We start from the raw sequence: 24,095 nt of genomic DNA, 5'->3' as shown, positions 1-24,095 counted from the left end.
AATAAAGTAAAAATATAAATCGTGCGGATGAGGATGAGAACGATTTTAATAGTTCTTTAATCGACAGGCTTGATCACCCTGGAGTTGTGGAATTGTTAAAACGTCCAAAAGACATATATGAGTTATGTTCTATTCTACAAGAAAATTATGAAAATTTAGTAAAGCATGGAAAAGTTGATTTCGAGTTCCGTAATTAGCCATTATTAAAAATAAAGAAAATATGCAATTAGTAAGGGATATAACAAGAAATATTTTAGAAATAAAAGAAGGGGTTTAAAATGTGCATAATAAAGGACGTCCAAAAAATAACCGATTTAGAAAGTAAAGGAATTATTCTCAATGATTTTCATATTCTGCCGACCGGAGGTTACGCGGGAATAAATGTATGTATAATAATATAGAAAAATACTACTTTTGGTCTAATTTGCATCGAGATGTTGAAGATTTTGTAAAACATTGTGAGAGTTGTGAACGTTATAATTACTCTAGGCCTAATTTTCAACCAATGTCTATCATAACTACGGCATATTCAGCATTTCAGAATGTTAACTTAGATATAATAGGACCATTAAATGAAGATCATGAGGGAAATAAATATATTTTTCCGAAAATCGATAAGAAATAATAACATTTTTGACAACATATTTGAAAGAAAAAGTCAATATTTCCTCCAACTTGATTGTTGCCTGGCAACCGAAAATAACAGTAAGGAAATATTCATTTCTGTACTGTAAGGAAATGTTATTTCCATACAGTAAACTTTAGAACATAAATGCGAACAGGCTTTTTCCTAAACAATTTTATTTTTAAAACTTTCAGCACAAACAAGGTTAACATTATATTTTAAAATTATTACTTATTATTTGTTATATTTACTGTTATTTGACAATTAGTACAAGTATTGAAAACTGGAAGAACTTGGGAACTAATAGCATTGTTTTGTTGAATATTTTCCAAACTAATAATTTTATTTGTATGACAATAACTATTACTACAAATGATCTTGATGTATTGGTTTTTGAATCCGGTATGGTAACTAAAAGTTTAGATAGTAGGTCTTGTATATCTTGTACAGTCATTTTAACCAGCTCGTCCATTCTGCAAGCTCCGGAAATTCCAAATATTACAGCTACCTACAACAATAAATAAGCATGTAAAGAATCCAAATATAATTTGAAGTTTTGTAAGTTACCTTAATCATTAAATATTCCTTATCTGGAACTTCCTGAATAAATTTGTTTATTTCTTCTTTAGTTAAAATCTTGGATTTTTTTGGCTTATAGGCATGTGCTTGTTGTTTCAGGAATGCCCGAAGTTTTGAATATTCAGATATATCCACATCATGTCTAATTGCAAGGGTTGCCTTCAGCATTGAACAATTGGCCCATAAAGTTGAAGAATTCATCTTGGAACCAAGCTCCAAGAAGTATGCCATTGCAACATTTTCCGAGAAAGAAGTTACATTTTTATTCGTACGGTAGTCCATGAAGCGGTTGTATGCATAGTTATACTTATTTCTAGATTTTATTGGTAACAATTCCAATGATGCAGCATTCACTGCCTCCGTGAGTTCTGGGAGGGTTTCAGAAATGGAACAGTCATCATCACTCATCATTTTACACGTTACTTTGGCTTTTTAAAACATTAAAAAATCAACACTTTGGAAAGACGCCACAAATAAACTTTTCACTCGTCAAGTTTGACAATTTAAAATTATGTACTTCGTTTCCGTAGTTATAAAACAATGTTTCATGGCTTCTTTTATTTAAGGGAAAAATAATAATGTTGATTTAAAATTTTTAACATGATTAGTAATAATTTACCGTAATTTTAATGATTCCCGATTTTCGGAAAAATAGTATGTAGACCTCGTAGGAAAAGCCACATTCCCGGACTCCGTATTGCCAGTCTCGGCTTGCGCCTCGACTGGCAATTTTTACGATCGCCCGGGAATGTTAAGCTTTTCCTACTAGGTATACAATATACTATTAACTCTACAATGTGAACTCTCAAAGTTTGTAGAGTGTTATCCTCCAAAAACTAAGGAATCCACAACCTTAGCAAGAAGTTTTGTTAATAATTTTATTTCACGATATGGTATTCCAAAATGTATAATTTCTTCAAGGTACTGAATTTATTTGTTTAACTCTAAAAGAAACCTGTAAAATTTTAAAAATTAAACAACTGTCGTCTATCATCATGAGACAATGGTATCTCGAAAAAACTGTCAAAAACATCTTTTAACGTATATTTGCGAATACAAACAGGGAAAAATTCAGAGAATCTTGGAGTTCATGGCTGCAATTTTGGTGTTTGTCTTATAATAACAGTGTATACACTCAAACGAAATATACACCTTATGAACTAGTTTTTGGAAAAACGTGCAATTTACCATCTAATATTATTAACAACATTGATCCACTTTATAATTTTGATGACTATTCTTCTGAATTGAAATATCGATTACAACGTTTGGTCCGATGCAAACAATAATCTGGTCCATTCAAAGGAAAAAAGAAAAATTTATTTTGTCAAAAAACCCAAACCTCTTTACCTTAAAATTGGAGATAAAGTTTTACTTAAAAACAATTCTGGTAATAAAAAAGATCCAATTTTTAACTGTCCATATATTGTGGTTGAAGACAAATCTCCCAATGTTTTAATTAAAAAAGGTAATAAGGTAGTCGAGGTTCATAAAAATAGGACAAAATTGTTTTATGATAAGTAGGTTTAACATCTTTTTTCTCAATTTTTTTAAAATTTTTTAAGGTGCCTCTAATAATAGAGGCTTTAAGTTATGTTATATTATTTAGAATTAAGTTTATCATATAGTAGGTACCTACATACGTAATATTTTAAGTTACTATAATTACATATATTAGTAAATAAGTTAGTCAGGGTTCATGTCAGTTCATTTGCAGAAGTATGTCAAATGTTGTTCATTAATAATTGTTTTATGTGTAATAGTTTAGCTAAGCAATTTTGGATTCTATGTACAAAATTATTAAATTAAAATATAGACTTATTTTAGACATAAGAGAAACAAGTTGTTTTAATAAAATATAATTAAACATCCCGTTATCACAAGGGTCAAGAAGACGCGAGAACTAATTTATTAATCTTAAAAGAGAGAATAAAAGTAGAATATGATGAAAATATGAATCTCATTGATTAGAGGAAGGGAGATTTACTCCTAGTTAAAAACAAATGTGATAATAAGATCGATAGTCCGACCGATATTCATAATTATCAGTGATCAGATTCCGAATGTTAAAATTGTCAGGGATAGTAAAGAAATTTTGGTATAGAAAAACAGAGTTGTTGTACAGTCTTTGACCTAGTCGCAAACTGCCTTAAAGCATTTGTTTCTGCTTAGGCTCCTGTAATGATTGCGAAAATATGGGATTCTCTCTCTTTGTCTGTAAGTCTGAGAGTTGCCTGCCCTGTTGTCCATCCGCTAACACGACGACTACTACCCCAATCTTTGATTGTGTGGCCGCAGGGTACCATACTGAAATGATTTTATTTGCCTAAGCCAGGTAATTTCCATTCCTAGGGCTTCTTTACTTATTTAGTTGCAAAGAGTTTGTCGAGTTGTGCGTCTTTGGTTTTGGATCTTGTCGAATAGGGCATTCTGTCCAATTTTCGATATTGGCAACGACCATATCGAAAACTGGTCACTGCCAGGTATTCTAGGGCAGCAGTCGGTATCATTGACGTAGCTTCTGCTATACGCTATACCGAGATATGCTATTCTTTGTGTTTTGTTAAGTGTCTGAATACCAGTTCTTCTTCCTGCCGCATGCCACCATATTGGTGCTGCGTATATAATAATGGGTCTCACTATTGTTGTGTAGGCCCAGTATATCATTTTTTGTGATAGTCTCCATGATCTGCCGAACATTCTTACAATACATATGAGTTTTGGTGGCCTTTATTTTATTATTTATTAAATGATTCTTGGAGTTGAGTTTTTTTATCTAGGATTACCCCTGGATATTCCACCTTATCTTCGAGTCGCAGATCTTCGCCAAAAAGCACTAGGTCTCTAATGTTATCACTAATGTTTTCCTTCTTTTTGTGGTGGTTTTTGCGGAGTTAATCCTTAGTTGTTCTTCCATGTACAAGTGCTTGAGAACGTTTAGAGCTCTTTGCATTTTTTCGAATTCATGAGTCTGGTTGCTTCCCCTTGTGCTAGTAGAACGATATCGTTTGCATACCTCATAGTGAAAATATTCCGGTATTCCTCTGTACACCATGACTTTTACCGTGGTGCTATTAGGACCCGCTGTCACCTTCCTATGGTTCAGCATTTGGTAGATCGAATCATAAGATTATCATAGGATGTATATAAACCTCGTGCTGGTATAACATGGCTGATTAAGTTATATGACGTATTGTCAAATGCTCCCTCAATATCTAAGAAAGCTCCTATGGCAATTTCTTTATTATTCAAAATTTGTTCAACCCTCTTGGTTATCTCGTGGATCGCTGATTTATAAAATTTCCCTTTGATAGAATGTTGGTCTCAATGTAGAGGGCTAGCCCGTAGTACATCTTTCCTGTAGCACAAACTTCTTTCTATAAGATTTTCCTCTATTTTCAGGAGGAATGATGTAAGGCAGAGTGGTCGGAAAGATTTGTGTTTCACTTATGAGTCGCGTCCCACTTTTGGTAGGAATGAATCTCCGAATGTTAATAATATTGTCAGGTAGCCTCGGGCTTAAATATACTTAATGTGGGGAACGAGTCTCCGGCAGATAAGTAATTGATTCTAGCTCTAGGCAAGAAACACATCTGTGACCTTGGGACAGAATGGCACCTAATGAAAGAACCCAGTTTATCAAATCACAGGTACATAAGATTCAAAATCACAGGTACATAAGATTCAAACTAGAATCTACAAGCCTAACTCTGAAGATTTACAAGAATCCCAGAAAACCAAACCATAGTCTCTATAAAGACATACTAGGACTCACCTAGAAAATAAACCACATAAAAAATTTTCAATAGAGGTTAAGTGCCAACAGAGTCAGTTATAAAGGCTATCAGAAATGCATTCGAGAAATCAAATGTCCCTTAAGCAAACCATGTCAGACAGAGAACAACTCCTGGTAGACCGAAGAAGTGAGTGCTTAGGCGGACAGTAAGGAAACTCTTTAATAGAGCAAAGAGAACTCAGCAATATAATCATAATAGACAAAGCTTAACAAAATACAATGATGTGATAAAAAAGGCAAAAAGAGAATGGCGGAAGAAACTAAGGACTTAATTGAGATACCAGCACATACCACAAGGCAATAGCCAAGAGGCCCCAACAGACACTTAGTTCTTGCATAAATTCCAATAGAGAATATACGACTACCGATGAGGAAACCAGAGAAAAAGCTAAGAGAAAGGTATATCAGGAACGATATACTACGATCTAGCTCCCTACATCGACATCAATATGCTTACGAAATAGGTTAATCTTGTGAATCAGCGATGCACGAGATAACCCAGATGGTCGATCAATCTTTGAACAATAAAGAAATTGTGTGTGCTGTGTGCTATTTGTGATGCTGTTGATTTTTGGTTTTTACCTTTTATAAAAGTGTATGACCAGCATCTTTGGGATAATGGATGAATTTTTCGAGTTAAATAAAGAAATTATCCTAGGAGCCGTCTTAGACATTGTATATATCCTGTGCTAGGCGGTTGGGACAACCAAATGCTAAACCATAAGAAACTAATAACGAATCTCAACAGCACCACGTCTTCTCAAAGAGAAGAAAACTAAAGCGTATAAGAAACTTAGTGTTCTTAGGGGGATACCTTCGACTAGAAGATGAGGTCAAACATCTAGGGTGACCCGTCATTACATACGCAGTAACAATATGGTAGCATGCAGCACAAAGAAGGGCTTTTATTCAGATATTCGACAAAACAGAAAGAACAGCGTGTCTGGGCATAGCAAGAGTGATGTCAACGACACCGACTGCTACCCTTAAAAACCTGACAGCCCACTAGACCTAGTATTTCAGGTTAAAGCATGGCACTAAAAACTGACAAAACCAAGGTCACACAGCCAGACAAACCCTTTGTAATTAAGGAGGGAAAGGAACTACTGGGCACATAAGTTACCCGGCTTTGGCAAAACGGCTACTCAGTATGATATCAGTATTGCATACGATCGTGGTAGCAGTGGGTGTACTAGAGGACAAGCCACAGGGCAGGCAATTCACGCTGAATCTAGACCTGGAAGTAACAGACATACGGGCCAACATAATAGGTATCCGGACCTGTGTCCAACTAATGAGAGAAGGGAAACCTTCGCAATCACTACAGGAGGCCATGCAGTAAAAAACGTTTTTAGACGCTTTAAATAAACACCAAACTGGATGGCGCCCACAATTTAAAAGCTAAGCATCTGTGGAATACTACGCTAACCCCTTACCAATTAGAGCTCTCCAGACTGACTTTCAGTCGATTTTTTATAAAAAGCAGCAATCTAAATAAAAAGTGGTTACAACACATTTAGTAATGTTATCTACTAGTTTTTATTGCGTTTTTATTGTGAGTTTCGTTAGCAGGGCCGAGCCGTGCCGGGGGTGCAAGGGGTGCGCCGCACCCGGGCGGCGCTCATTTGGAGCGGCAAAATATCCGAAAAATAAAATAAAAAAGCGCCAAGTAATGAAAAAAAAATTATGAATAACAAAAATTTATAAAATTTAAAACTTATAATTAAGGCGCCAACAGAATACAATGTTTACTGAAACCGAGAATTGTTCCCCGAATCGTTGCTATAATAATAATAATCTATATAGATAAATAAATAGATACCAGGACCAGGTAATAAAAACAATAGCACCGCAATTATGGTCGGTTCAGCCAGGGCGGCGCGCGCCGCCGGTGCTGATGATGTTATAAGGGCGGCGTAATTAAAAGAGCCGCGTAAAGTACCACCAATAGTAATTCCTCGAAATTTATTTCTTGCGGAATACTTTTGGGTAATAAATAATATGTATTTTGGAGCTGCAGAAATAAGCGGGGGTGTAATGTTTAGAAATTGCCACCCTTTTGTTTTTAATTTATTTTAATTTGCGAGTTTTAAAGCGACTTATCGATTAGTGTTTATTTTTAATACATTTTATATAAAAATTGTGTTTGTGTTGTTAACGGTAAGTTTAAAATATTTTATTAATATCTTCCAAATATTTAGAACTTCATGCCTTAAGCAATTTTTCATTGAAAAAAGTAATGTCTGATTTTTGTGCCAATTCTAAAAAAAATATTTGTTGATTTAGATGGCTGATGGTCGAAAGAGGCTTTCTGGTTTCCAATACCGGAAAAGGAAGCTAGAAAAGGAGGAAGATGACAGGCGGTTAGCAGGTTCGTTAAAAAAGTTTTTTGCGTTATCAACGAACCCAAAACCGGCACAACCTCAACCTTCAACAAGCCAAAGGCCGGATGTTCAATCTTTGACGTCAACTGAAGCCGATGCCGATGTAGAACAACCAAATGATGGAGATCAACAACCATCAGGAGATGAACTGAAACAAGAAGACGCTTCGCGTCTACTTTGGTACGTGGGGACCAGTAGAAATTACACAAAACTAAATTAAAACAACAACAACAAAAAATCTCCACAATTATCGAAGGAGTGCCCTAAACACGCAGTGGGGAAGAGACCTGCCGTATCCTCATAAGGCTCTGAGTTCAAACCTTAGGCTCAGCATGGTGCTCTATCCAACTTTTTCTTTTTTTATTATCCATACCTTAAACCCGTATATTTATATTTATATATACTATTATTATCCTCATAAATGTTCCATAATATCAATACCCTCTGTATATTTCAAATATATATTTATATTCATTTTATTTATGGTCCCCATAATACTAATAATTCAACAAATAATAAAATAACTCATGACGTCACGAGACGAACACGACGCGTTTATAATAATTGTTGCCAGACATCCTCCATCCTTCTCTCAAACCGCTTTTCCTACTCTAACTCGTAACGCAAACGGGCCGAATTTGCCGCCACGTTACCGAAAACCCCGCGATTACGTCATCTGGCCATGTGCGACTCGATAGTGACGTCGTCCGTATGCTTCTTAGAACACTGAAAGGCCTTTCAATCTTCTAAGTTGAAAAGAGCCCTTTTTCTTAATTAAATTGCTTTATTTACTTTTGTGATTATCTAAAGGAGAAATACGAAAAAAAAAACCATTAAATTATTAAAAGTTGCGTTTAATGTATAAGATGCTCAAAATGAGCACCATTTACTTGTTGGCAAAGTCCAAGACGATAATAAAATTCGCTTCTGACATTTTCTAACACTTCTGGAGATATTTGTCGGATTTCTTGCCTAATACGTTCTTTGAGTTCGTCTAGGTTTCCTGGTTTGCTCATATAAATTTGACTTTATAAATGTCCCCACAGAAAAAAATCAAGTGGGGTGAGATCGGGAGAACGTGCCGGCCACTCGATTTCACACCTACCAATCCATCTGTTTGGAAAATTGTCATCTAAATAATGGCGTACATTACGGGCATAATGTGGGGGAGCACCATCTTGTTGCATCCAGATTCTTTCATCATACAAATCTGGATCGAACTGACTTGGATATAAGGCACGTAAGACTGGAACTAGTTCATGTTCAAGAAATTCTAGATATCTTTCCCCAGTTAAAGTAACATTGAAGAATATGGGCCCTATAACTTGCCTGCCAATTATGCCAGCGCAAACATTAGTTTTCTGGGGATATTGCGTATTAGTTTCCCTTACCCAGTGTGGGTTCTCATCAGACCAGTAGCGATAGTTCTGCTTATTAACATGGCCATTTAGGGTAAATGTAGCCTCATCAGAAAAAAGGATCCACTCCGAAGATATGGGATTTTCGTCAATGGCGTTCATCATTAATTCACAGAACTGAACTCTGGATCGTCGAGCGATCTGAATCGTCTTCCAATAACTCTTGAATGGGTTGCATTTTATAAGGTCGTTTGTTTGCACTTTTTAAGATTTTTAGCACATATTTATGATGAATAGAGTTTTCGCTAGCTACTCTTCTGGCTGTAGTTACCGGATTTTCTTCCATCGCTAACAATACATTTAATTGGGTGTTTTCATCGATTTTAGAAGACCTTTGTCTTGAAACATCCCTCACGTGCCCAACTTCTCGAAATCTGCTTTCGATTTTACTAACCGTACCTTGGTTAATAGGTGGCAAATCTGGATATCCCATGTAAATTTTAAGAGGGTCAATTATTGGCTTCCCTGTACATTTTACAGAAAAAATTTAACATAACTTTTTGAAGAGACCAATCTGACAAACCCTCGTGCAAAGTTTCAAAAAATTGTAATAAGCAAATCTTGAATTATTCAATTAAATGTAATTAAAAAAAATTACCAAATTTTCGGTTCAGGTAAAACCAGACACCAGACACCAGCAAACAATTTGTTATACGGCATTGGAAAATCTGACGTACAGCCGAATACAAGAGATGTTTTTTTTTCATTTTATCAATCTCACAACCATACATTAACATTACTTTTTTACGTAAGACACGTTAACATTACTTTTTTATCTAATCTTTTATTTAATATAACGATGAAGTTAAACCAATAACAATTATTGTTATCGATTATTAAAAAAAAATTTGTATCATACTTAGAATTTAATTAAACCAATAGCAGTATCTGAAATATTTTCAATTTATTTTCTCATCAAGCCTATCTGGTCCATTTCAACTATTAAACCTATTGTTAGTAAATTCGACATTCCAAAGACATTGCAATAAATAATTGTAAATGTTTAACTCAGAAGATCGAAAATAGATCCGAAAAAAGAGAGAACAGAACTCTTAATATTTTACTAAGTGTAAAAAAATTCAATAAAATACAATAACTTTTTTAAAAATAATAGAGAATTACATAAAAACATCAATTAATCAAATGTTCAAACAACCCCCCATTAACAGCTAAACAATATCCTAACCAATTATAAAATTCATTTCTAATATTACTAAGTTGATATTGGGAAATTTCATTACATTCTAACGAAATAGCGTTTTGTAACTGGTTTAGATTCTCAAATTTTACACTTTTATAAATGACACTTTTTGAATGACCCCACAAAAGGAAGTCATTCGGTGAAAGACAGGTGACCTGGCTGGCCAAAGTATCCGGTACCGTGGACCAATAATATTGCCGTTAAAAGCATTTTTCAAGCACTCTCTAACCATACGGGCATTATGGGCCGGGCAACCATCCATTTGGTACCAGATCATTTAATCTTTCTGAACAACTTCTTCCAAGGCAGGTCCAATTTGATGTTGAAATAAGTCCAAATAAGTTTCAGCTGTTAGGTTATAGTCCATACAAAAGGGTCCGATAATTCCCACGAATACATTTGTTTTTTAGGGAATTTGTGTCCGAGTATGAACAAAACGATGTTAATTTTCTTGGCTCCAATACCAGCAATTCTGAACATTTGGTTCATTGTTGAGGAGAAATGTACCTACATTCATGGGTAAAACAAATATTTCTTAAAAAATTCTTATCATTATTTGCCTTTACCATCATTTTAAAACAAAATGCCATTCTTCGCTCTTCATCTCCTTCCTGCAGCTCTTGATGCTTTTCGAATTTATACAAATAATATTTGTGTTTTTTTAAAGTGCGCAATACCGTTGCCCAAGAACCCTCGTACTAACCATCTTCTTTTCCTCCACACTCAATAGAATATTAAGATCTCTGTTTTCTCTTTTTTCGGCTCTATTTTCGATATCCTGAGTTGAACATTTACAATTATTTATTACGGTACCTTTGGACTCGAACTTATTGACAATACGTTTAATAGTTGGAATGGGCATGGTGGGGAAATACACTGAAAACATTTCAGATACTGCTCTAAAACTGTTTCCCGCATAATGCCACTTATGGCTATTTTTTCGTCGAAAAAATAATTCATACTTGTTTTCAAATATCGACTGTCACTGATTTATTGACACTTCTTCTCACGTCAGTGACAATATTCATTTTACTGGTGCCCGTTTGGTTTCACCTGAACCGAAAATTTGCTAATTTTGCAATTACATTTAATTGAATAATTCAAGATTCGCTCATTAAAATTTTTTGAAACTTTGCACAAGGGTTTGCCAGATTGGTCTCTTCAAAAAGTTATCTAAAATTTTTTCTATAAAATGTACAGGAAGGCCAAAAATTTACCCCCTTAAAATTTATATGGGTTTTCCTATGTTCCGCTCGGCGATGGACCACCTGGTATAAATATACTCTAAATCATGGTTTCAGCTTGCAAAAGCATAGTCTTAACATATTTTTGCTTAGAACATTAAAAGGCTAGAATTACCATTGCCGTGGAACTTTAGGCAGTTTGTTTGTTTACCAAATTCTTGTGTAAAAATTACAAAAAAACACTTCATAATATCATTAAAATAAGTCAATTATTTTGACGGGCACAAAACAATACCATTGTTCCTTAATAAAATATGCAGAATTTTCTTCAATAAAATATGATCAGGTACTCTAGAAAGAACTCAATATTTAAAGTTAAATGAATGCAGATAACGTCCCTATTTTAAGGAAAAAGGCAACAACATCGTAACTCCACTTGATCGCATTATTGATTCCACCACACACAGGAATCTTTACCAGTGACGTCGTCAAAAAATATTTACATAATAAATATTTATTAATAATAGATTACGCTTTAAATTATTAACAATATTACCATTGGTGAACCCTTTATATGTTTTATTAATGTACTTCATTGGAGTAAAGGTACCTATCTAATAAAAAGCATTTTTTATGAAAATTAAATATTTTATAATTATTATTAAAGATTTCTTAGTATGTTTTTATTATTCTACGTTTATGATGACAGTTTCATGCTGTTAAGACAGTATCTGTATTTATTTGTGAAAAAAATCGTTTTCATCACCTTATTCTTTTTCAACCAAAAACTAAAGAAAAAACATAGAAACTCCCTTGGGTAAAACTCTAGATTTTCTAATAAAAAAAGACTAGGTTTAAAAGCAAAGAAATCGAAAAAGCATATAAAAGTAAATGCAATTTAAAATTAAGCGATTTATTTTCTTAATTAAATATTGACTCTTCTAGCTCTAGTTGAACATTTTTCATTAAGTAGGTATATTACTATTAACAATATGGACGTATTGTATTCTTTTGCAAATATTTTACCAACTTTACAAGCATTCATTTTTTCCTTTACTGAATTCTATTATTTTGATTATGTCAGAGAGTAAATTTATAAATAAAATAAAGTATGTGTTAAGCCATATACAATATAAGTTAGTAGATAATTTCCGAGATTTCTTAATGGGCAGATCTGATCTGAAAACTTGGGATGAAATTAAGGTAGCTTTAAAAGAAAAATATGGTGATCCTCTAGGTTACCAGACCTTAATGCAATAGCTAAATTATATTAATAAAGATAGAAATAAACATTTATTAGATTTTGTACAGAGATTAAAGCTTTCCCTACAATCAATAAATTGTAAAATTCAACGTCAAAATATAGATTCAACATTGATTCAATTCAAAATTTATTTTAACTACCTAAGTTAAAAAAAACCGCTGTCATCGTACTAATCTCAAATATCTCCGAATCCCTAAAAACTTTATTACTTGTTCAGAATCCCAATAATTTAGATGCTGCCTAGTACAAGTAACTAATTATAATTAAATTGAATTAAAAATTAATTTTAAAAACTAAATTATTATGCCTCCTGTTTCTTCAATTGACCCAGATCTAGAAAATCAAAATTTTCTCAAAAGAGCCTCTGCACTAACTAACTTAAATAATATTGCCCAAAGAATAGATCTACTATATTTCTTTTTGCCAAAAATGCAAATCACTGTTTTGATTGACTCATGAGCATCTAAATCAATAATAAATCCTAATTTTTCAAACAAGATACGCTTTAAATTATTAACAATATTACCATTGGTGAACCCTTTATATGTTTTATTAATGTACTTCATTGGAGTAAAGGTACCTATCTAATAAAAAGCATTTTTTATGAAAATTAAATATTTTATAATTATTATTAAAGATTTCTTAGTATGTTTTTATTATTCTACGTTTATGATGACAGTTTCATGCTGTTAAGACAGTATCTGTATTTATTTGTGAAAAAAATCGTTTTCATCACCTTATTCTTTTTCAACCAAAAACTAAAGAAAAAACATAGAAACTCCCTTGGGTAAAACTCTAGATTTTCTAATAAAAAAAGACTAGGTTTAAAAGCAAAGAAATCGAAAAAGCATATAAAAGTAAATGCAATTTAAAATTAAGCGATTTATTTTCTTAATTAAATATTGACTCTTCTAGCTCTAGTTGAACATTTTTCATTAAGTAGGTATATTACTATTAACAATATGGACGTATTGTATTCTTTTGCAAATATTTTACCAACTTTACAAGCATTCAGTTTTTCCTTTACTGAATTCTATTATTTTGATTATGTCAGAGAGTAAATTTATAAATAAAATAAAGTATGTGTTAAGCCATATACAATATAAGTTAGTAGATAATTTCCGAGATTTCTTAATGGGCAGATCTGATCTGAAAACTTGGGATGAAATTAAGGTAGCTTTAAAAGAAAAATATGGTGATCCTCTAGGTTACCAGACCTTAATGCAATAGCTAAATTATATTAATAAAGATAGAAATAAACATTTATTAGATTTTGTACAGAGATTAAAGCTTTCCCTACAATCAATAAATTGTAAAATTCAACGTCAAAATATAGATTCAACATTGATTCAATTCAAAATTTATTTTAACTACCTAAGTTAAAAAAAACCGCTGTCATCGTACTAATCTCAAATATCTCCGAATCCCTAAAAACTTTATTACTTGTTCAGAATCCCAATAATTTAGATGCTGCCTAGTACAAGTAACTAATTATAATTAAATTGAATTAAAAATTAATTTTAAAAACTAAATTATTATGCCTCCTGTTTCTTCAATTGACCCAGATCTAGAAAATCAAAATTTTCTCAAAAGAGCCTCTGCACTAACTAACTTAAATAATATTGCCCAAAGAATAGATCTACCATATTTCTTTTTGCCAAAAATGCAAATCACTGTTTTGATTGACTCATGAGCATCTAAATCAATAATAAATCCTAATTTTTCAAACTAAGCTCTTTAATATACTCTTTTATAAAGCTTTTGAAGTCACATATGGTGAAAATTGCAATATTAAAATAACTCTTTTAGAAGAAATTGGAATTAAAGTACCCTTAAAATTCCATGTCCCTAATTGGCATACAGATTTTGACGCTCTCATAGAATTCAAAGATCTAAAAAATCTAAATACTATTTTAGACTATCAAAATAGATATCTTACACTTTAAGTAAATATAAAAATACAATTTTGATTGGCGTATAATAAATCTCTTATCAGACCAATTGAAAATTTAAGTAACAATGCACTAACTATACCTGTAAATCTCAAAAATGGAGATGCTATTCTGCCCTCTTTTTAAATAAATAAAAAAATTCAATAATTCTGTAATAAACTGTTAAAAATGAATTTGGAATTCTGTGGATTTCCAAACCACAATCCCCGCCATAAAATCAAATTTGATCAAAGAATGAGAGTTATCCCCCAAGATCATTTTAAAATAATTGATCCCTCTACAAACAACATATCCTATAACCACATATTTACAGAATATTATGTGAATCTGTGCTATAACATTCTCAATTACTTACGCTTAAATCATTTGAAACCGAAAGAAAAAAGTACCATTATGTCAAGAATATAAAGATATAATATACTCTGAAGATTGTGATTTAACCCTTACGAATCACATAAAAAATTTAAATTCGCACGACAAATGACCACCATATATCTTGCATATATATGTAAGATCCTTTTGGCATTCACCATACATGTCACTAGAAATACAAAAACAAGTTCAACGACTTTTGGAATAAAATAACTAGACCATCTATTTTCCCTTAATCTGCTCCTGTCTGGATTGTTCCAAAAAAACCAACGTTTCCGGTAAATAAAAATTTCAAATGGTAATAGATTATCGAAAATTAATTGATGCAATCATCGAAAATGAGTATCCTTTGCCCAGAACTGAGGAAATCTTAGATAATCTTGGTAGAAAATAAGAAAAATATATTTACCCTTTCGGCACAGCTTTGCATGCAGGTGAACTTATGTTCGGTTGTGAGGTTATTTTTTGAGACATATCCAGACATATTTTTTTACAGAAAAAAAAATTATGTTGTTTATATTATTAAATTAAGGGTGGCTTATGGAAGATATGGGTATCTGAGGTTTAAAATTGCCTCCAGCTATCCCACAAGAGTGGTGTGGGTAAACTTAAACGAATATGTTTCTATAAGCGCCACCTGCTTTACTACCCTCGTGCAATGATACCCCAAATCTTGCCTTAATATGGCCCTGAATGTAACCCCGAACCTAAAGCAGGAAATATTTCTAGATAACTAAACCACAATTAATTTAGGTCAGCAAAATTAAACATAAAAAGGTAAACTTGGCTTTAGTATATTGACAAGGGGAAAATGTTAAGTTGTCAAATAACCTAACCTCTGATTATCAAGTTCAAACGTAAATATGTCAAAGGCCAAATAAAGAAAGGAACAATAATCCCATAGGATTATTGTTTTTTTTCTTTACGTCATAACGTTTTTAAGTTAACTAGAATTAAGAATTAAGCAATTTATAAAAATGAGGAAAACCGGCGATTTATGCTTAAGTAAATACGGTACAATTTGTAATAAACCTCGCATATACGTATATACTCAGTTCCCAACTATAAAGTAAAATTAGTAAATATATATACAATAAATTACTTCAATTAGTATTAAAAACGGCGAAAATCACTTCTAAATGGTTATATTAATTTGTGATACCTGTGGTCTTTGTTTTCACCCTAGTTGATGGCTGGTCGAGATGAATAAAAACAAACTGCTCAAACTTAACTCCAATGACACGATAAATTAGACGCTGCCAAACTGCTGGGGCATTAGTCAGTCCAAATAGTATTCTTTTAGACTGAAACAGGCTATGGAAGGGAATAGTAAAAGCAGTAAGCGGTCGCGAATCTTTGTCAATAGGAATATGCCAATATACTGACTAAATATCTAATGTGCTAAGATAGCGAGCATCGCGTAATTTATCCAAAGTTGCGAAGACATAAGGCATTGGATAAGCATCTGGGAAAGTAACCTTGTTTAGAATATGGTTCACTTAAAGTCGCCAACCAACTTTCTTTCAAATCATCACAATGAGTGATGACCAGGGTGAATCAGATGGCTCAATGATATCATCTGCCAGCATTTTTTTAAATTCCTCATTGACTTCTGTCTGTAAGGCGCGTGAAAGCGGGTAATACCTTTATTTCATTGGAGGAGAATCCATTTTTATAACGAGCTCCACTAAATTAGTAGAACCAAGTTTCCCATCTAATTTAGGTATGGTTTCGCTAATAAGATCATTAATAGCATTGTGTTGATCGTTGCTAAGATTATTCAAGCTTTGGATTGCTAAAAAACCAGGCATTCTAACGGGAATATTATTCTAAAAATGCCATTAACCAACGTGAAGATCAGGTATAATACCCATCTTTCACCAAAAATTTATACATTTTGATGCATGCATTATGCATACAGTATTTCAAGGAGTGAAACATGGTCCTGGGTTTGGACAGGAAGGTAAACACTACTAACGACTTCGCGTGTATTTCTATTGGCAACAGTACATTGAAATAATTTTTTATGAAGCTGACAGAAGAGGTTTTAAACTTTTCCATTCAGATTCGTCAATTATGGTGCGTAAAGCGCCACTGTCTAATAAATCTAACGTGAAAATACCAAAAATTTTAATCAAAAGATATGGTCGTTCGTTATTCTTAACATGGGCCACAATATAATCAAGAAGATTTTTTGGTCGACGGTTGGCCTCTGCTTCTGGAACTGGACAAGCTTGCGGGCCTACACTCTTGTAATATTGGAGTTTTTTGAACTACAGCTAGGCCACGACTTTGTATTGACATCGTCCTTTCCGCATCGAAAACAAAATAATCGTTTTGGTTGGGAATATTGACGAAATTGATTTCCAGTTTCTTTACAATTCCAACATAAAAACGGCCTTATTATAATATTTTGGGTAACTGCATCAACAAAATATGATATAAACACCAAAGAACTTTTCGATAAATATGATACGATTTGAGATTCTATTCTATGTTCAGTATTAACAGAGGTACAACTATGATAAATATTAACAGAGGCTTTAACAGAGCTTAGTGTACTGGTTTGCAGTAAGCAAGTTTAGGGTCTAAAAGTTGTCGATAATTAGTGGGTGAAGGTAGACATTTTTGGACACGGAACTATGTTTCTTTAATAGCTCGATAGAAACGCATTAAGTTTTGCATAGAATAAATGTTGTAAATTGCTAATCGCGTTTGCAGGTAAGCCAAAGATTACCTTTTAACAACTGAAGCTTAGTTCAGAGGAAGGAGTAGGTAGCTTTCGGAAAAGATTTTTCATGGCTACGATAAATCCTAATACCCTCTCTTAGGCCTCCTATGTTCTACGACGGATTTTGTCCCATAGGCAAAACTCATAGTCATATGGCAAGAATGTTTGTCGAAGCTGTGTTACTAAATCATCTCAACTTCAGTCGAAAAATAGCCGTGCGATACCAAAGTAATGCATCATTGGTAAACAGTTCAGGGGCTGAGCGAAGCAATTGCTCTTTTGTAGTAGAGAGTCTAAGCTCTTTGAGTCTTTCCAGAAAGTTTGTCAAACTTCCACTCCATCAAACTTAAGAATTCAGCGGCTTATGTCTTTATATGGTGACCAAAAGTTACGCTTGTGATTGATATTGCTATTACCTACAGTAGTAGCAGGGTTCATTGTCGAGTTGACATTCAGTAGTTGAGATGACAAAGTGTCATTTTTGATCTGACAAGGTACATATAAGTGTGCTTCAAATCCTGATCCTGTTATACGATAGGAAGGTACGGATGAAGGTAGTTGGCTCGTTGATTCGAAAAGAGACTGATTATTGCCATTCTGACTCCTATGAACATTTGATTGGAATCTGGGAAAAGGTTCAAGCGAACTAAGCCCATGTTGACTATTTACTACCTGTACTTTGATTTTTTCCCATCTGAATGTCCTGCATTTGTCGCAATCGATTGGCCCACATTAGATTGATCCAGACTCGATTAACTTAAATTTTCTTGGGAAAACTCTTCCTAAAGTGCAGCAGTGTTAGAGGAAATACGACAAGTGTGACATGGTTGACTGATTGGATTGTGAAGATTTTCAGCCGAAGGTTGGGACAAGGTTTCTTCGCTGGTATTTGCCTGATTATCATTTAAAACAATCAGATCATGAGAAACATTAAGATCATTTGCCTGGTTTTGCAGAGTCAAAGAAGAAGAAATTCAAGAAGTCAATGAAAAGAAAATCAAGAGTTTCATAATATCGGTGATGAAAATTATTATCAAATGACAAGTAAATGTACCTATTGAACTGATGGATGAAGAAGCCCAAATGGTACTTACAAGGCGGTAGTTTAAAAAAAAGAAAGGCCTTAAAACGAAACCACATGTGAAAAACCTAACTGAGGAATTTTTCAGATAAGCAAAATATTTTTAGTAAAATTTCGTTTTAAGAAGTTATATGCTTTTATAAACTTTAAACTAAAATAAAAATCAATGCAAATTTTCAATGGATTATAAGGAACACTATAAAAATCAGTTGACCATGTGCCACTTACCTAAGCTAGAATGTGGCCTTTTTTGGGATTTTTATGACAAAATAACACAGTAAACCCTAAAAACTTTTTAGTATGTTTTGTTAAAACTGCCGTAGGCAAAACTTTAAATTAACTCACAAAAAAATGTAGACATAGATAGGGTGTATCCTTTTTAAATCTGCTCAAAGCGAAACTAGCTGAAATCAACAACTCTGAGCTGAAAAATGACTCATTATCCCAAATTTGTCAAAATGGTTCCCCCTCCCCCGATTTTAATGTGTAAGTCATCTGTTAACCTTGGAATCTTACTGAAAATATAGACAATTTCTGCATCAAATAAGTAGTATTGTAAGTATGTACCAGGCCCAAAAAAACTCAAAGAAGAGATCTCGAACAGAAAATCAATATTTGAGTTTGACAGTTATTTTTTTTTATTTTACTCATCAGACTCTCACACTACATAGCTGTGATGTTTACAAGAAGGAATGAACTCATCGAAATGCATAACTCTTGATAAAGAGGTTGGCATTTTCATTGGTGGAGAAAAGTCTTTCCGCCCTTCCCAACCTGCTAGATAATAAAGTATCATTCTAATTCGACTGGAATTTCAATATTTTATCTATTTTTTTCCCGGCGCTTTTTAGTTCCTTATTTTTTTGTCGGAATACTCTAACTTTACATTGTAGGGCCTCAATCTATTCTCAGCCTTCAGTTTTTCTTCCACTTGCTTCTCGACTTTTGCTGCTATCCTATCTGCGATCTCTTGCAAAAATGGCGGATTATCAGCAACAAAACACTAGAAAACATTTTTATGGGTTATTCTATCCAAAAGCACTTATACTAATCTTGGAAAAGGTCTTAAGAAGTACACTTTGAGCAGACTGAAAGAAATTTAAGAACTACTTCACAGCTAGACGTCTTTACTCACGTGCAATCTCTTTTTTTTAAAAAAAGAGAGACAAAAAATTTCTTATCGATCTTTGAGACCATTGCATTGAATCAACGTTTCGATAGTTAAATCTACTGCTATCTTTTTTGTATTGTTTTTGAAAAACGAAAATACTAAGGTGACTTTTTTTTTCTAAATATGTAAAATGGTGATCCTAATATAGTATTTCATAGGGAATGTATTTCATATATTTTTTATTGCTGAATTATACATTTAAAAGTATTTTCTCGTTTAGTATATTCTATCACTAGTTTTCTTTGTGATTCCAAAAAACATTTTTTTTTAAAACATAGTTAAAAACCAATTTTTTTCCTTTGTTTAAAAATGTGGACAAAAACAATATTAATTTTGTTTTAATTTTATTAAATTTTATACCATAATTGTTTTTAACTATTTTTATAATTGTAAGTTTATAGTTGGCAATAAAGAGAAAAAGGATTAAAACGGCTTGAATTTTACTTGGACTTTTACATCCAACTTAAACTCAAAACAAAACAATTAAACTGGTTCACTAAAATATCATATTATATTTCAAAAAATAATTCATCAAGTTTGATCATCATTCAACTTTACCACCAGTCAAACTAGGTAGATTAGCTATATATATTGGAATACGAGAAGACAAGAACCATAAATCAAAGGGCAAACCAGTGACCAGGACAAAAACCTAAAAACTAAAATACCCTAGAAGAAATTATTCTCTTGTAACGAGGTTAAAACAAAGAAAAATCATTAATAGAATGTAATGCTTGGTTTTGATTTTAAATAAACCCATGAAAAATATTATAAATGCAAGGCGAAACTACAGTTATCAAACAATATTATAAACTATAACCGAAAATTAATATTTAATGAACCACTCTAATTCCTGTAATCGATAAAATTTTCAAAAATCTAAAGACCCGACCGGTTTAAATTACAACTTTCGGCTAAAAGAAAACGATTTTGAATAGTTCTTTTCCAAAAAAAAAAAACAAAAAACCAAATTTCCAACGAAGAACTATGAAAATGCTGAAATCAGTCCATCTTAAAACCACGCTCATAAACTGTATGTATTGTCGGTCTATAATTACCAAAAGTATGTTACTATATAAATTAAAATTAAAAGGGAATTATACAGATATATTGCAGACATAATTATAAATCCTAAATAATTGTAAAAAGCTTACAGATTTGTTTCATTTTTTTTTCTTTAAACACAAAATGTTTTTTGGTTAACAAGCAAAATGAATTAAAAATAAATATCTTTTTTTACTTACCTTTGGAAAAATAATATTTATATGAACTTTATTCTCTTTCTTCTCCCGTTCACTTATTATTCTATATATATACTTATTATACTCTAAAAGTTTACGAAATACTTTTATATCCCTAAATTGTTTAAAATGAAAAGCATACTAAATATAACCTGTTTTTATTCAGTCTTGAACTTATTCCAAAATGTGTATTTATATTTAGATTTAAGATGCGTAAAATAACATGGCAAGTTGAAAATGTAAATGTGATTTTGCTAAAGTATTATAGCGAAGTTAAGTTAAGGATTTAAACATGTAGTTTTAAAAAAATATATAATATTGTTTGTATAATAAGTATTAATTTTAAAGAAAACAGTTTTTTAATTTAAAAAAATAATTAAGCTAATTAAGTTAAATATCTTTCATTTGTCATCGATCATACTGTTTTTACGAAAAACGCTCCAAATTTGTATCACTCTTTCTCAAACACAATTTTAAAATATTATGCACTTTTTTTTATATTTCTTGGTAGAAAATCTCGTATATAAGGTGAAGGTAAAAAAAGGTCTTACTTCTCCAAAAAAATCCTATTTTTATTTTGTGATGACCGGTTTCGCGATTACAAAATTTAATGCATCATCAGGTCGAGGATTAAAAATTTTAAAAAACGCGGGAAACGGGGGTTAATGAATTCGGTCCCAATAGGCGTGCTCACTTATTCTAAAAGAACTAAGGTACTTACATTAGTTAAAACAAAAATTACCACATATACCATGGCTACGACACGAGAAACATACATTTCTTTAAAATCTCCAATTTTTTTTTATATACAAATACACTTTTAAAAAGTTTTTTTAATAAACATACACCTGACACACAATTATCATTTTCTAATATCATAATATCTATCATTTTAACTAGCGAACTGTAATTTGAATTGCAGATTGTTGTTACAATAAATAAAAAACAGGTGGCTCTAGCAGTTGGAAAGATAGAAAAATTTTAAGCAAGCAAATTTCAATTCAAGGCAAAAATTAGGGTAAGGGGTTAAAATAACATTAGACAATTACTAGTCAATTAATATTTTTATCAGATTATTTTCAGGGATATTAATCTGGATATTGGGTGATTTTTCTTTTGCCATGTTAACAAATTTTTGTATTTCTAAAAGCTTTAGGTTATTTAGGTTGATATAGCCTTGTACTCTGTGTAAAACTACATGGTCTTGTATGTTTGAACGGTGGCCGGTTTCCATACTGAAACCCATCTCTGAAGATTGAGTCAAGACCTTCTTCTCCTTTCTTCGCTCTTTTATTAAATTTTCTTATTAATTTTAGAGTGGGACTGTTCGGACTACGAGTGTACCCTCAACGTTATTTTATTCAAAGTTCAGTCCTACTCGCGCCATCTATCGGACGGCGTTTGTAACGCGCCACTTGCCTTGCCTCGATGAACCTGTTTTACCTGCGGTTAGCTGAACTGAGACCACAGCGCCCCTGACGGGACGCCTTGACTCGCTCGCTTTCAAGAACGCCAAGCAAGCAACAATAAATTTTGTTAACTTACAAAATTAAACTCTTGTATAATAATTTGAATAAATTAATTATCAAGAACTGACTAAAGTGTTTACTCATCGTTTAAAATACAGAACAATTACCCGAAGCTAAGCAAGGAGGCATTGTTCAATCCAGGGACATATTTCGGTTCTCTTACTAAATTCAAAAAGTACTCGAGTTTTCCCTTTTTTAAAGTCTATATTTCTTATTATTTCTTTCTTATCTAAGTTCATATTACAGACAAATTTTTGGATCTTAAGAAACTGTTTGTGCTATTTTTATTCGTTCTTTAATTTCTAGTAATTGGTTCTATCTTATTGGTGTTCTTTCTCAGCTTCTCAAATATTTATATTTTGTTACTCATTTTATTATCTATTATTAGATTTTCTAAGACATTTCCCCGTTTAGTTATTATCGTAAATTTAGTTTTTTTAGGTTCATTTTTAAAACAGTCTTTGTATATGGCGGTCAGGAATAGCGGAATATGTTTTAACTTTCCCCATATACTCGGTGTATGTTACTTCAGAAAACTTATTTTTATCAAAAAAATGATTACATAAAAGACAAAAGCCTTACGCCATAATTGTTGCGTTTTTTAAATGGAACATCTGTGAATTTTATGGAACATTTATGGATTTTATGACCAATTATGTGTTTTGTAATAAGATCTTAGAAAAAATTAGTTTTTTTAAATAAACGTGACAGTACACCACACCTTTTTTTTACAGTTTGCTTATATATTATAGTACACCTATAACACAACGTGTAGATAAATCAATGAAACTAAGAGATCAATTTTTGAGAACGTCAACAGAACTTAAAATGTCCATTATGACAGTTTACTTAAAATTTACGTTTTCTAGACTAAAAATATAGAGACAATCAATGACTCTTTAAAAAATCTTAAGCCCAACAATATATGAGTCAACCTCGGTACATTGCATGTAAGTACGTATGTACTCAGTTTCTAGCTCAAAAATATATGACAAAATGTTTGCTCTAAAAACTAATTTAAACCGGTAAAAATACGTGTACTAAAGAACCTAAATTAATATTAAATTTTGGAAATTATGTGCGTAGCCTTTGCTTCGCGTTTTTAAAATAATTATTGTAACGTGTTGCCGTTCGTTAGGTGTTTACCTGCACACACTTAATACAATGAACTAAAAATTCCTATTTAGACTACATTTATTGTTATTTATGTCGATAATTTTGAAATAAGGGAGAAAAGCCGTTATCAAGGTTAATTAAATTAAATTAAATTAAAAATATGAAAAAAATACTCATCTTTTCCAATTTCTCGTATGCATATTAGTTTAATAAACTGTTCTTAAATTAAGTTTTTTTTTCTTTTTTTTCAAATTATCAATCAAACATCAAATTATAAAAAAAAGTATTCTAAATATTCTTGGATTAAGAACAAAATTTACACAATCTGCAGACGAGAAATTGGAAAAGATAAGTATTTTTTTCATATTTTTAATTTAATTTAATTTACCTTGATAATAGTAGTAGATATAACTACCGAAACGTTGATTCAAATTAGGTATTTTTATTAAAT

General features: G+C 32.2%; 1 protein-coding gene and 1 long non-coding RNA gene across 2 annotated transcripts in view; one reads left to right on the top strand and one right to left on the bottom strand.

Annotated features, from left to right (window-relative positions):
- The window catches only part of LOC126741658 (monocarboxylate transporter 12-like), a 129,275-nt gene extending 108,129 nt beyond the window's left edge, over positions 1–21,146 (bottom strand). The window contains exon 1 of the mRNA XM_050448186.1: positions 21,003–21,146. The gene's annotated coding sequence lies outside the window, so the exon portion shown is untranslated. The remainder of the gene's footprint in view (positions 1–21,002) is intronic.
- Positions 1–22,462, top strand: part of LOC126741662 (uncharacterized) — a 30,192-nt gene extending 7,730 nt beyond the window's left edge. The window contains exon 3 of the long non-coding RNA XR_007662264.1: positions 22,316–22,462. This is a non-coding gene — a long non-coding RNA (uncharacterized LOC126741662). The remainder of the gene's footprint in view (positions 1–22,315) is intronic.
- The last annotated feature ends 1,633 nt before the right edge of the window (positions 22,463–24,095 follow it).

This window comes from Anthonomus grandis, chromosome 10 (genome assembly GCF_022605725.1).
Source record: "Anthonomus grandis grandis chromosome 10, icAntGran1.3, whole genome shotgun sequence".
Classification (NCBI taxonomy): Eukaryota; Metazoa; Arthropoda; class Insecta; order Coleoptera; family Curculionidae; genus Anthonomus; species Anthonomus grandis.
The sequence above is the reverse complement of the archived record's forward strand: the minus strand, read 5'-3'. Positions and strand labels throughout refer to the sequence as shown.